The 14,612-nt window shown below is 37.0% G+C and overlaps 1 long non-coding RNA gene across 1 annotated transcript in view; it reads right to left on the bottom strand.

Moving 5' to 3' along the window:
• The window catches only part of LOC130575956 (uncharacterized), a 68,674-nt gene extending 65,353 nt beyond the window's left edge, over window positions 1-3,321 (bottom strand). Inside the window, exon 1 of the long non-coding RNA XR_008965618.1 lies at window positions 3,193-3,321. This is a non-coding gene — a long non-coding RNA (uncharacterized LOC130575956). The remainder of the gene's footprint in view (window positions 1-3,192) is intronic.
• Between the last annotated feature and the right edge of the window lie 11,291 nt (window positions 3,322-14,612).

The following is a 14,612-nucleotide window of genomic DNA, read 5'->3' as shown; positions in this document are numbered from 1 at the left end:
CTATTCCTACTGCATCTTGCTGCCTTCTAAAGCATGCAGAGCTTTAAGAATTGCTTGCAAGTTTTGTAGAGGAAAGTTTCTTAACAGAAATTAAATTACTGACAGATTATCCAGTCTCAGAATTTGGACCTCATTTCAGATGTTTCAAAGTTCAGAGCTGCTTGATCAAGACTTCTGGTTCAAATTTCTATAAACCATATCAAAGTGAATAATTGTGCAGCTGGGTGTATTTCTGACTTGCTTGTAAAACACATGCACTTGATTTAAACTCCATTTTAGGGGTCTTTTTCACAAGGACCATTATTTTCACAAGACCATTATTTCCCTATGGGTTAATATATTTATAAATAAAATGGTGGAAAAGAAAACATGTTTGTTGGCATGTATTCAGCAAATTTTATCTCTGAAGGAAACCATATTTTGCAGATTTGCCCATTTCTGTTTCTTTTTTTTCCTCCTGTCATCCAAGCAAGTTTTTAGATAGCTTCTTTTGATATTGTTAACAAGAAATTTCCACAAGCAGATTATCCTTTTCTTCTAAGTGCATGAAGTTTAGAAATAAAATGTAAAAATTTATGGCCAGTGCCACCAACTAAAATCTTTGCCTCCACAGCATATGGTGGATAAATAATATTATCTACACAACATCTGAGTTCGCCAAGGATTTCGTTTCTAAATATGGTAAAGTACACATTTGTTTTAACATATTCAGTGAGTGCTTTTAGTTACATGCACCCTACCCAATCCTCCCTCTCCGCACACCAGGGCATGATGTAAAGACCAGTAAAGCTTTAAGGAGAGTCTTGAGAGATTGTAGATTATATTACTATGAAAAAATGCTCTCTTTGGCAGAGGAGAGGACAGTAGTCCAAAATAAAACTTTAAAAATATACTATTTTATATAGGGCTGACAAAACTACAGCTGTGTTAGAGTGACAAATCACAAAAACATAGAAACTGTAGAATAGTTACAGATTATTATTTTTACCCAGAAAACAAAATGTTCACTAAATAGCAACAGGGTTCTGAGAGGAAAAATCTCTTGCAAGCTTTTCACAGTTTTTCTTTTCATGTTAATTTTCAGAATCAGATTTATATAGATGACTCATTCTCTGTTTAATGATTTTTCTAAAAAATAGTATATTCTTGATTTAAGATGTTTTTAATTATCCTCTAAAACCAGAAATTTATAAAAAGTTAAACATTAATTAGACCAGATATACCAAGGAGATTTGACTGGAACAGTCTGTTCAATGGCAACCATAAGAAAAAAAAAGGGAATTAACAACAGTTAATACATGCAGCCAAATTGTCTCCACATATTCAGACCAAAACCTGAAGTTTCTCCATTACGACAGAGAGCAATATTCTGATTTCATGCAAAACTTGTAGGGAGTCAGTAGCAACAATTTACAGTCCTGGCACAAAGCACAGAAATATCCATTTTATTTGCATAGGGAAAAGATTCTGAGTTTCCCAGAACCAGCTGTGAAGGGTAATTACAAGGTGCTCACAGGCTGTGCAAATACAGGAGGACAGGAAAGAGTAGTTTTCTGTGAGGAACAGTAAATCCCAAAGAGAATCTATGATTGCACAAACGACAATCAGTCTTTCACTCTACTTACAGGCAAAATATTAATTTCATTTATTGACTATTCCATTTGCGTAGAACTCAGTGCATTAATAATAAATTAATGCTATCTATTTAGCATTCATGTTTCTGAAAGAAATTTCTCTAATTTGCAGTGTCACAAATAATTCTCACCACTGCTTTACTTTGAGCAGTTTTGGATAGCTAACATTTTTTATTCTATAACTTGCACTGTAACTTTTAAGAAAGTTGGGAGTGAGATAAAACTGCCAAATATGAGACACTTAACTAAGACACATTTATTCTGGATTTCTAGTATTTTCCAAGAATTGCATTTCTATCTGCTGTATAACTTTTGCAAATTCCCTCAATTTCATTTCACTGCAAGAATATCCCTGGTTTCCAAATCATGGTCAAGTTTACAGAGAGCTTCTGTTCACTGTTCCAGATCTCTTGCACCTCTTTGAGCAAGCCAGTTCAAAACTATATGCAAGTAGGATGTAGGAGGTTAAAATTATTCTTGTTGCAAAATTAAATTATTCCACTGTCTACCTTACCACATCCTTCATGGAAAGTGTATATTACAAGATCACTCAGAAGCAGGGATGGTCCAGCTGTATCAGCCACTGTACTGAGAATTAAAAATAATTGGTACCCCACAGTTCAAAATTCAGACTAAGCAGACAGGATAGGTACATTACGTAAGGGAAAATGACATGATCACTTACAAGCATTTTTTTGCACAAGGCTGGTGAACTGAAGGGGAGATAAAGAAGCTGTTAGAATTGCAAAGTGAGAAAAAATGCACACTCAGCACAAAGGAAGAACACACAGAGCGTGAAAACTAGTCATACACTAAGACACCAGCAAGATCTTTTATCAGCTGACCCAATTACTGGCTGGCTTAAAACAATTTCTCTCTTCCACAAGTAAAAATGAATTGGATAAAGAGAAGCCAGATAAGGATCCTGCCCTGTATTAACAGGCCTCATTCTTTAAACTTCTGCTTGAGTATCAATTAATGTATGACTACATAATCTCGGGAACTTCAGAAGATTTTTTAATCCTAATACCAGACTATAATTCTAAAATGGTTTACTTGTTACTTCTCTGATTCATAATTTATCTAATCTTTTTCATTCTCATTCTGGCTTGTTATGAGATTCTTCTCTGTGAGCACATGCACCACCCAGCTCTGCTAATGGCTTTCCCTACATTTTTCGTCTTTTTTGCTTATTAACAACTGGCCTTTTTGAATCCACAGCTACTTTCACACTTGACAGAGTATGAAAATGGAGTGCTTCACAAATTATGCACTGACACACAGTGCTGTTTCTCCTTACAAGTCTACAGAAATGCCAGAGGTAAGTTCCCTTATTAAGTGTGAAGTTTTAATGACCCTGTGATATTTTTTCTTTGAAAAACATGTCTAAACAGAGACGGGCTTTTGATGTCTGCTAGCAAAAATTGTAGCAGTTATTGTCCTGCTCTAGGCAGAAGGACTGAGTAAAATATGCTTTATACTGTTAACATCTGGGCAAATAACAGGCTGTCAAATCAATCATGGCTGTACTGTGGCATGTAAAGAAAAAAAAGCAAACCTCTGAGGCATTCAGAACGCAGTGTTGCACTGGATCTCACTGCTGTTTTTTTCAAAAGTCTTTTCATGGCAATTAAATTTCCTGGAAACAAGGCCTCCTCCTGAGTGCTGAAAGGGCTCAAATTCACCTTCTCACTGCAATACAAGAGATAATACAGTAATCTGAAAGGAGGTCAATTCTTTTTTTCCTAAATTTCCAAAGTTAGACAAAAATAACATGTCTAACCTTATATTTAACTTACCAATAACAGAGGATGCTGGATACATGGTACAAAATAATTAGTAGAGAACAACATGAATAGTTACACTCATACAGATTCCTACAAGTGGGCAAGTTTGCTAACAGTGGCGCTACCAGAATCCTCTTCTGAATTTATATCTTAAACAATTCTGCCCTTGATACTTCAGATATCCCTGGAGAGGTCAATTTACATAAACTGACAGCAGCTCTGACTCATAAATTGCCTCTCAAGCTAGAGAACCAAACTGACATTTCCAAGTATTTAATGGATTTTGCCTCTATGATCAGCCGGTCCGATCTCAATGCCTCACATACTCATATATTCACTCCTGTCATGTTTCAATAAACCTGTCAAGCTTGCACCAAGGTTGGGGGAACATGTCCACTTATCATCTCACAATAATCAACAAGTGACAGCTGTGCCTGTGGCTGATTCTAACATTTCTATCATAACAAGGGACATAGACAAATTTCATTAGCTGCTCATATTTAGCCCATATTTCCCAAAGAAGATTTATGAGGCTATAAAGACCTGAGTCATATACTCTCAAGACAGATTGGCATCTGATACTGCAACATATGAGAACAATGGACTGCTTCCAAATATATCTGTCTTCTTTTCTTTCTTTTTTCCTTTTTTTTATTTAAACCAGTTAGTGAATAACTGTTGCTGACTCTTTTTGTGAAAGTTTTCTTTAGGGAACAGAAAATCAAACACCAGTTAAGGAAAATAGTAGATATCCTTCGCTCTTCTTGAACCTTCATGTTGAAAGAGCAATGCCAGGCATTTTTCTAAAGTTTTGCATTAGATGATATTGAAGCATTTTGTAAAATAAATCAGTACCGATGCATTATTTTAAGGGTTGGGAATGTCTTCAGCAGTTTTTAAAAATTTACCAGTTCTGATTTTATTAAAATTTTTATTCTAAACATACCTGCTTGTTGGAAACATCAAAAAAGAAAATCAATGAAAAAAAAAGGAAAAGGACAATTCTTCTCAGATCTTTAAGAAAAAACAATTCATCTTCATCTTTAGAGAATGTCTCTTCTGCCTTCCACCTAAGAATGAATTACCCAAAAGAAAATGATCTTTCTTCTTTACTGGAATTTGCTATACATTTTCTATATTTTTCCTGAAGTCGGGAATAAATACCTTTTAATAAAAAAAAAAAAAAAAAAAAAAAAAAAAAAAGAAAAAAAAAAAAAAAAGAAAAGAAAAAAAAAAAAAGGTTGTTTACTTTGTCATCTTTTCAAGATCAGGTTTTAACTCCACATCCAATTCACTTATCCACAAAGCAGAAATTATTTTCTACTATGTGAATGAGCAATTACATACTTTCTTCCCATAATTTTTTTTCTTTTAACAAAACCTTTCACATTAGGTTTGATATCAACCTGTTTCAGCTGTTCCTAGCTTAAAAGTGATCCAGTCAGCAGCCTTCAGCTCTTAAGGGAAGTGGTGGGGAACGAGTGGGCCACTCTGGTTACCAGATGAGCACAATGGCATCCACATGGTCCCATTCAAAAACTGATGTCAAAACCATCTCCTAGGGCACACAGTGGATCTCCACCACTTTTACACAAAGCCTGGGACTGTGCCACCAGGGTTCTGCTGAGAGATTTCTTCCCTGTTCCTGCCTTGGTAGTAAGGGAGGGCCTGGTCCAGCAAGCTCTCTGAAGACCCTGCATGTCCCAAGTCAGAAGAGAACAAAAGCAACCAGGAGGTCTTGAAAGGTACTCTCAAAATACTCTTTATCACACAAGGTGCTGCATATCACCTCTTCATAGGTTTTACTGTCCCTGTTAGCTGGCCTTGTTAAGGTGGTTTTTGCTCTTGTACATACCAACTGGTCACTGCATTGTTTTCTTGACTTCCATTTAGTGCATGCCTAGCTCTTCCTTACAATGCAAAAGCTGGCATCTTATCATGTCCTCCAATAATTTTTCATTTTGATTTCCTCCTGCATATTCCACTTTTTTTCTTCTTTATTTTCTCATAAATTGCCAATAAACTTACTTTATGAAGCCTAGGAAATTCCAGAATAGCATATTTGAGGTGAACTTCAGGCTTATTCTACTCAACCTTTTCTCCATTTTTCACTCTCTGGTCACCATTGAAATCTGAGGCTGAATTATGGCACATGTAATCTCTTCCAAGCTTGCTCAACAGACCCCAAATTTTTAAGAGTGCTTCAAAAATTCTTTACAGTTTAAATCTGCTATATAGCTTTGAAACCTTCTGGAAGTGGCCATTTTGAGAATTGAGGTTTTTCCCTCAAGCACCGTATTATTCCTCAAAATTAGTAATACAATCTCATAACTAATTATTTTGTCTTTACGCAGGTAACTGCATGCCACTAAATAAATCCCATACTTCCGAATCCTTACTATGCCATTCCTCATTTTACTTGCCAATATTCCTTAATTTTGTTCTTTTATTAGTAAATCTGTAGCAACTCCCTGATGCACACTGTTGCTCTATTTCATCTACTCCTGTCCTTAGTTTTCAGTTTCTTTTCCCTTCACATCTCTTGTGAATATTTCCGGGTGGCTTTTAATAAGCTTTTTTAAATTAAGCTACAGATTAGATGAGTCCTTATGTTAACAACACACAACTATGATATTATGGGAAAGAGTTCACAAGAGAAGGAAGGACAGCTACATAAATCATCACTGACTACTAACACAGAACAAACTAAAACTGGCTAAACCAATCTTCATTTTCAGACAATTAACTAACAGCCCCACTGTCTTCTGGGATTTCATGCAGCATTTAACTTCCTGGAATGTCCTTCTGCATTGGACAATTTTCCTTTACTTCGCATCAGAAATCCAAAAAGAATATTCTGTTATTCTTCATTGGTTTTCTCGTTGGAGAAATACAACATGGGTCATGATCTGGATGTGTGTTTACAGAAAATGAAGTGCACAATATAGTTCATTTCTAAACCAAGTAATGTACTGGTCTAGTTTCAGATAAACATGCACATATGAATTTTACAATGATTCTCTTGTTTTCAAGCCAAGACTTCTATTATGTTTTCAGGTCATTCTCTGTTTGTCTCAAACTGGGGACTAAACACTTTTCTCTATTTAGGAGGCTGTCTTATTTTCAAAGAACTCATCTTGTTTATTTACAGCAAACAGGAGCTGAAAACTCCAGACGGCTTTTCTTGTTATCTTTCCTGGTCTTACTGGCTTTTCAGGAATTCAGGAAGATCATAACACAGAGCTAAGAACACATAACACTGAGCTAAGAACAGTCAGTCTCCATTGCACACAAATCCCATGATGGCACAAACAGGGAGCAGAGTACCATGAAGAAATTTCCAAGTAAACATTCTCTTTCAGGCTAGATCTATAATTTCATTATTTAGAACCCTCATTTGCTCTGTAAACTGATAGTATACCAAGGATTAACTCTCTCCATGACTGAGATTCACACACATACTAACTTAGTGTGTATGTCAATTCCTGACACATCCAGTGGCAGACCTCACTGTTCTTCTCAATGGTTGTATCTTCACTAATAAAGAAGGCACAATATTCAGAAAAAATTCCATTATTTGGATGGCTTATATCAGGAGTTGATAAATTAATTTAACATTTATTCAATTGAAATGGTGAATTATTCTTGAATCACTCGTTTACAATTCTTGGTCTTGCGCTCCTTGGAAACTGCTGCTGTCTCACAGACTATTCATGGTATAGTATAGCTCTTTAAAACTTAACAAACATTTTGTAAGTTATCTTCGACAAAACAGTCAAGATTTTAAGATTTTTTTTTTAAAATCCTCCTTGATTTGCTAGCATAGCTAAGGACAAGCTGGAATGCCTGACTCAAAGATCAAGACCAGTAACTGTTAAAAAGCCATTCCTCAAAACTTAAGCTCAAATATCTCCATTGACTCCCAGTTAAAGGTTCTAAGTCTAGTTCTCTAGTTCTCTTCTGGAACAGTAGAGCACTGAAGAAACATCTCTGGAGAAAACAATGTCACTAATCATAGAACAGGATCTATAGAATTCTCCAAAACTGTAAGGAAGGGACATATTTCAGTGACAGATTTTATGCGGTATTAATTATGGATTCCATACATAAATCAGAATTTGTATTTCCCCTTGTGAAGCCACAAAACTTTAAAACAAAAATAAATTATTTTTCAGTTAGTAAGTAGCTAAATATATGTCTTGGTTTGAAAGACAGGCGTTTGCCAATGAAGGCAGGGACCCTCCTTGGAGTGGTGGATATGACTCCCCCCCTTCCCTCCAAATTATTACAGCTTCAAAAATCATGGGCTTTCAGGCAAGAATATGGATAAAAAGGAATAACAGTTTTTACTAATATGTATAACAAGGTGAAACAAGTAACAACCACGATAGCAACAACCAGCCCAGCCACAAACCCAGTGACAGCCTCACACAGAGACACAGCCTCCCCTTTGGTGCAGTTACAGTCCCGGTCGGCAGGGGCGCTGTTGGCTCCCGGCCGGGCAGGGCGGGTGCGATGATTCCCCGGCGGCTGCAGGGGGCGCTGTGGCGCGGGTCCCGGCTGGCTCAGATCTCCCAGTGGCCAATGGCGGACACAAACCAGCAGAGACGGACGGAGAAAAAGTTATTCTGCAAACTCACAGCGGAAAGCGTTGATCCTGGTGCTCCCCGGGCAAAAAGACGAGCAGATTCCTGCAGTTGCAGATGGGATGCAGCAGAACTCGAGCACTGCAGCTGGAATCCCAGGGATCTCCGGCAAGGCACAGGGGGGCAGAAGACCACAGTGCAGCAAACAGGAACCAATGACTGGAGATGCTGAACTCCGCAGCAGCAGCAGCAGATGAGCTCCCCCCACCACAGGCAGTAGGTTCACCGTCCTCCCCTGAGCCAAGCAGGGCAGGAAGTGAAGCTACCCCCCCCCACCCCACACACACACACACACATCCTCCCTGAGCCCAAAACTCCCGGGAGAACTTCTCTCTCTCCAAAGAGAGGAAAGGAAAAAAAAAACCTGCTAGGCAGGAGAAGTGCCCAGGGAGACTCTTCGGGTGGGGCTAGGTTCTTTTGTCTTCCCCAATCGTCCAGCCATCAAAAGGATGACTTGGCAATCAGTGTATCCCAGCAACAAAATGGGGAAAGAAAAATTCCCCAAGAAAGGAAACAAAAGGAGAAATCTAACCCACAACAACATAAGATTTATGTTTGTCGGTGTTGTGTAATACTGCTGGTCTAATTCCAGACACTAAACTCTTCAGCTGTCCCTCAATAGGTGTAAAGTGGTTTCATTAACTTTGTACTTCTGCAAAAATATATTAGAACTATTCAGAGAGCCTGAAAACCTTGAGTATTATAGTTATTCCATTCTTAAGGAATGAGAGTCATGACCCCACCTTGACTCTCTCACCTACATACCTGCAAACTACCCATCCAAAATGATGCTCAAATGGACAATTATCAATGTCTCTGTCAGTCTGCAGAACTGTGATCTTCCAATGTTATAAACACATGTATACCTTTAGCACTAAATGACAAGTCCCATGCCTGAATATTAAAAAGCCCAAGTTTCTTCCACATCTCCCACCACTGAACTGGTCAACCAATTATATTACCAAAGCCTGGGACTGTGCAACCACGATTCTGCTGAGAGATTTCTTCCCTGTTCATGCCTTGGTAGCCACAGAAGTCCTGATCCAGCAAAGCTCTCTGAAGAGCCTTCATGTCCTAAGTCATTATACCACCGATTTTTAAAATTGGAATGTGAAATTAAAAGGTTGTGTTTTAATTTGTCCTGCCAGAACTTTAGCTTTTATGTAAGATTTGGTTTAAAATAAAAATCTAATTTTCACCAAATAAACAAGTTTTTACAAGCAAGGAGGAAAGAAGGAAATAAAGAAGGAAAGAGAAAGAGACCGAGACAGAGAAGGGAGGAAAGAGAGAGAAAGAGAGAAGGTGAGAGGAAGGAAGGAAGCACACAATGATAATTCACAATTAGTACTACCTCTTCAATTTTCAAACCTACATCACAGACAGTAGTGGGGTTCTTCCCAACAAAAGTATTTAATTAGGGAACATGGATTTTTATTCTTTTGATAAAATAATAATACAAACAATTACATTGATAAGAAGGCTACTCAGGCCAATATACCATTCTTTTTCCCTCTTACTTGATTAACACACCAACGTATACAGGGCAGGTTGTACTTCCACCACTGCTGGTAGTTTTGGTGTACTAAAAAATTACTTTTGGTTCCTTCTTACTTTCCATTAGTTATGATGTACTGGATTTACTGGAGCTGGATAAGAGTGTGAGGAGCCCTTCTGCTGTGGAGGAAGGACCAACTGAGCCAGCATGTGATGAATTGACCACAGCCCGCATTCTCTGTGTCTCTGTACCACAGGCAGGGAGGAGGTGGAGATTTGAGAATAAAGCCTGGGAAGAAGGGAGGTGTGGAGGGAAGATGTTTCTAAGATTTGGTTTAATTTCTCATTAGCCTACTCTGATTTTGACTGGTAATACATTAATTTTCATGATTCAAGTCTGTTTTGCCTGGCAGTGACTCCTGAGTGATGCCTCCTTGTCCTTATCTCAACCAAAGAGCCTTTTCATATATTTTCTCTCCCCTGTTCAGCTGAGGACAGGAGTGACAGCAGCTTTGGGAGGCACCTGGTTTCCAGCAAAGGAGAACCCACCACAAACGAAAAGCAATGTGGAATAATATGCAGCTTCTGGTTCTGCCTTGGCAGCGCAAATAAAACTTCAAACTACCCCTGCAACTTTAAACATATTATGCAAATGTACATGGTGAAAGAAATAGAACAACAATGAGGGAATAAGGAAGGTGTATGTCTTAGACTTCATATGCGATATGGGAAAGACAAATCACGAGTGTGTAGCAGATTTCCTAAGTTTTTCAAATTTTAATCAAGTATTAATAAAATATTTTATATTACTCATAGATTATGCAAAATACTTAACTTATACAGACAAACTTGGAAGTCTGGATGGAAAGTGATTTCTCTAAATATCTAAAGAACAGAGTTTTGATTTTCTGTTTGAACTACAAGAGACAAAATTGGAAAATAAATTTATATAAGGTTTATAGCTTAGTAACATAAAAAAGAAAAAAAAGTGCATATCTACCTATATACATGCACTGTGTACTACAAATCTCTTCTAGCATTGCACTGCTTATAGTTCAAAATTCATTTTGAGTGCCATTGTCCAAAAACTTCAAAGCTTAAATTTCCAAATATTATGTCTGCCAGCACAGGGAACCAATTTTATTCCATAACCATAGGGGAAAAACAATTCTGAACAGGAACATTCCTGGTCTTTTTACATTTATGAAGTCAGAAAAGAATAAAATACCATAATTTTCCAGTGACATCGGTATAGCATGATTTTGAAGGTCTCTGTGACCATACAGCCTTATAAAGTAATTTGTATTTCAGACAAGAGTAGGAATAAATTTTGAAAGCCAAGTCTTGTGGCATCACACATTTCTTACCCTTTTTTAAATAATTCATTTCCACATTTATGCAATTACTTTAGACAGTAATAAATAAGTGTGCTAATCACTTTTGATAGACAGCATATACAAAACAAGAACTTAAGAGTGGATTTTTTCATCAAATTTAATGTTATTATGCTTGTAACAGGTTTGCTTTTTGATCCAGGAGGATGATGGAAAATTAGTCATTCTTCATTATTTGTCATATCTTTAGACTTTTTAATTACACTTTAATTACACAAGAATCAGCATAATGCCTTGAGTAAAGATCAAATGTACCTCCTTTCATACAACCTGACTGAAAAAAAGACCTTCTCCAAGTGCCAATTTACAATATAACTGAGTTATATTGTAAAATAAAATCTTTTTCATGCAGATGCAAGAAATAATATTGAATGGCAGACTGCTTCATATTATATATATATAAACCCTAAATATTCCTTAATTTTCCAACACAAATGTTAAGGAAAATTTTAGTCATTATTTTTAGGAATTCTTAGTTTTAAATGCTCTTTCATAAGTCTGAATTTTGAGGAAAGGATCTGAAAATGTGACATGAAAAGTAAAAACATAACACTAAAATGAGCTGCATTGTGGCAAAAAACAAGGAAATTCCTACGTCACTTGCAGTTTATAGTGGTAAACTCCAAGTCCAGTACTGGTGTAGGGATTGTTACAGAAAGCAGAGCTCAGGCATTATTGCCCATAAGCTTTCTGACATACAGGATTGAATAGAGCATTGGCTTTTCCTGAAACATTATGTCCACCAATACTGCAAGAGGGGTAAATTTTTGTTAAAAAACATCAAGGGGTCTGATTCATTCTTTGCAATTTCCAAAATTACAGCTAAACTTCAATCTGCTGAGGCTGCATTCCTAAGAAGTGCAACTATATGCAGTTTAATCAAAAATTAAACAAATTAATCAAAAAAGTAATTTTTCCCATAATAATTTATATAGCAGAGAGAGAAAGTATGCAGTACCTTAGGATGTACATGTATTTTAAATATTCAGGAAAAGCATTTATAGTGTGATGGATAGGGAGCCATGGGATCACCAGTACTGTTAGCCCGATAAGGTGCTTACTTTCTAGCACTAACTTACCATAACAGACTCCCATTCTGAAAGAGCTCAGGTGCTTCATCTGTGAGGCCAACCACCCAACAGATTTCTAAGTGTGTAAGCATTTTTTCCTTCTCTTTTGGAATTGTTACATTTTCCTTGATCCCATCATCTTCCTCAGATGAATCAACATCTGTCAAATAAGTCAAGGGTAAAAGACATAACAAAAAGAAAATACTGGTTAGCAGAGCACAGTACTAAACAAGTGATGACAGAGCTCCAATTTGAAGAGGCTGAAAGTGACAGACAAGGGGTGTTACTATGTTAGTTATCTGAAGTCACTCTATAGATATTTATGAACCACAAACCAATTTGAAAGTGAAATTGAAGTGCAGTCTAAGGGGAATGGAATAGATTTAGCATCTCAAAAAAAAAAAAAACTGTATCAAGATGAAATGCTCTGTGGAATGGAATATTATCCATTTAGATTTTAAGAATCAATGACACTAATCAACTTATGAAGTGTGTTCTCATATGTTTGTCATACTAACTCCAGGCTTTATTTCTTATGCCCTCTAACCCCTTCACAGATATTTATTCCCATCTGTCTTATTTTCCTCCTTTTTGTCCTTTTTTTTTTCCCAGTGGAAACTATCCCACCTCCCTCTTTTCTCTGTTTTCATTTTCTGCACTGAATGCTTAGCGTTGACTCTGAATTTCTCTCGCCAGCAGGCAGCTGAATTATTTCTTCTAATCTTTTTCTTACCCTAGACATAAAATGTCCTCTGGCTGCCATTTTTCACTACATATGATGAAAATATACAGGATAAATAAAACCAGTGTAAGCAAATTTACAAGTTTTCTTAGAGTTATGAATTACATGAGAAAAGGAACAATGGGGTTTTTATATAAGATCTAGGATAATGTGGTCCCACTCTTCTGACAATATAAAAGTATTACTGTGCTTTCAACTTGCACTGTTTGGTCATGACTGCATTCTTGCTTAAGATACTCAAATCAAAAATGAAGGTCAAATCCTGAATGGTAGAACTTGTGTGGGATACTGCCAGATGTCTCAGAAAAAAAAAATAAAGTAGATGATCAATGAATATCTAAATCTTTTTTACACAAGATGTTCATTTGTTTTCATTCCTCCACTTCATAAATAAATATTAGTGATTTCAAGCTAAAGGGAACACCATAGATAGCAAAAAGTTCATGCAAACTGCAATAAATAATCATGAATCACTAATATATAATAAAGACATATTTTTGCCTTTATTCTTTCTGTTTCACCAGGTTCATGCAAATATGGTTCACATATGATAAGGTTTGCATAACTGTAAAAGCAAAATCACTTAGGTGTTCATAACTCAAGAAAAAATTTAATAAAATACTCTGCAAGAAGCAATATTGAGAAGCTACTCATAACCAGTTCCTTTCTTTGTGGATTAGTATAAAAAACTTTCTTTCCAGAAGAATGTATCTTCCATTGTGTTTCAATTGTGGACAGAAGTACACACTTATTGTTCCATAAGAGCTGCCAAATGCACATCTAAAATAACAAATGAACACATCAAATAATATTTTGCAAATATTCCAGGCTTTCCGTATCCAGTGTGCCAAAAAAATAACAATTGGAAGACCCAAATAATATACACAACTCAGGTGTTGAATATAAAAGCAATCAAATCTATTGTCCATGGATCTATTTTTACAACAATTCCATGCACAGTGTTATGGACAAAAATAAACAAGATGGTAGCAGAGATGAAGTTTAGGATATTTCAGCAATACATATATGTTCAATAGAAGCTGTTTTGATTTTGTGCCAACAAGGTGAAGGACATATATATAGATGTGCTGAGTTTGGCTGGAGTAGTGTTAATTCTCCTTCCAGTGACTGGAATGGGCTCTATTTTAAATTTGTGCTGAACACAAGGTTGATAATTTAGAGCTGTTATTGCTGGGCAGGCCTTACCCAGAGCCAAGGCCTTTTCTGCTTTTTGTACAGTGACACTGGAGAGGAAACAGGGTGTAAAGAAGATTGGGAGGAGACACAGCTGGGACAGGTGACCCCAGATGACCAAAGGTATATTCCAGACCATATGGGATCATGCTCATTATGTAAACTGGGGGGAAGGAGGAAAGCGGTTGATGTTTCCAGTGATGATGTTTGTCTTCCCATTCATTGTTACATGTGATGAAGCCCTGCTCTCCTCGAGATGGATGAACACCTGCCTACCCATGGGAAGTGTTAGGAAAATTAATCCACAAGCACCAGAGGTTTATGTGCAAAAAGGAGACAGAGAAGTCCTGCAACTTTATTCATGAATAAAGGGAGAGGTCATGGGCATTTCCCATGGGGTCTCTCAAATTCATAGAGGACGCAGCCTCTTTTTATCCTTATTTCCCGGTCGCAGTTCCCTCTCTCTTTCCCCGCTCGCTGAGGTACTTGAGAGATGCAGGCTCCCCAAAACGCCTGATGAAAACCTCCGCTTCTATCATACATTGCCCCCTTTCAATATACATCTCTGTCTCTGCTCTTGTAGTCTATTAACATAGTCTGGGATAAGTCAATCAAAGGAATTCCTATGGAAATTCTTCCCATTGTTTCCTT

This window comes from Malurus melanocephalus, unplaced genomic scaffold, assembly GCF_030028575.1.
Source record: "Malurus melanocephalus ecotype Western Australia unplaced genomic scaffold, MMel_1.1 scaffold_121, whole genome shotgun sequence".
Lineage (NCBI taxonomy): Eukaryota > Metazoa > Chordata > Aves > Passeriformes > Maluridae > Malurus > Malurus melanocephalus.
The sequence above is the reverse complement of the archived record's forward strand: the minus strand, read 5'-3'. Positions and strand labels throughout refer to the sequence as shown.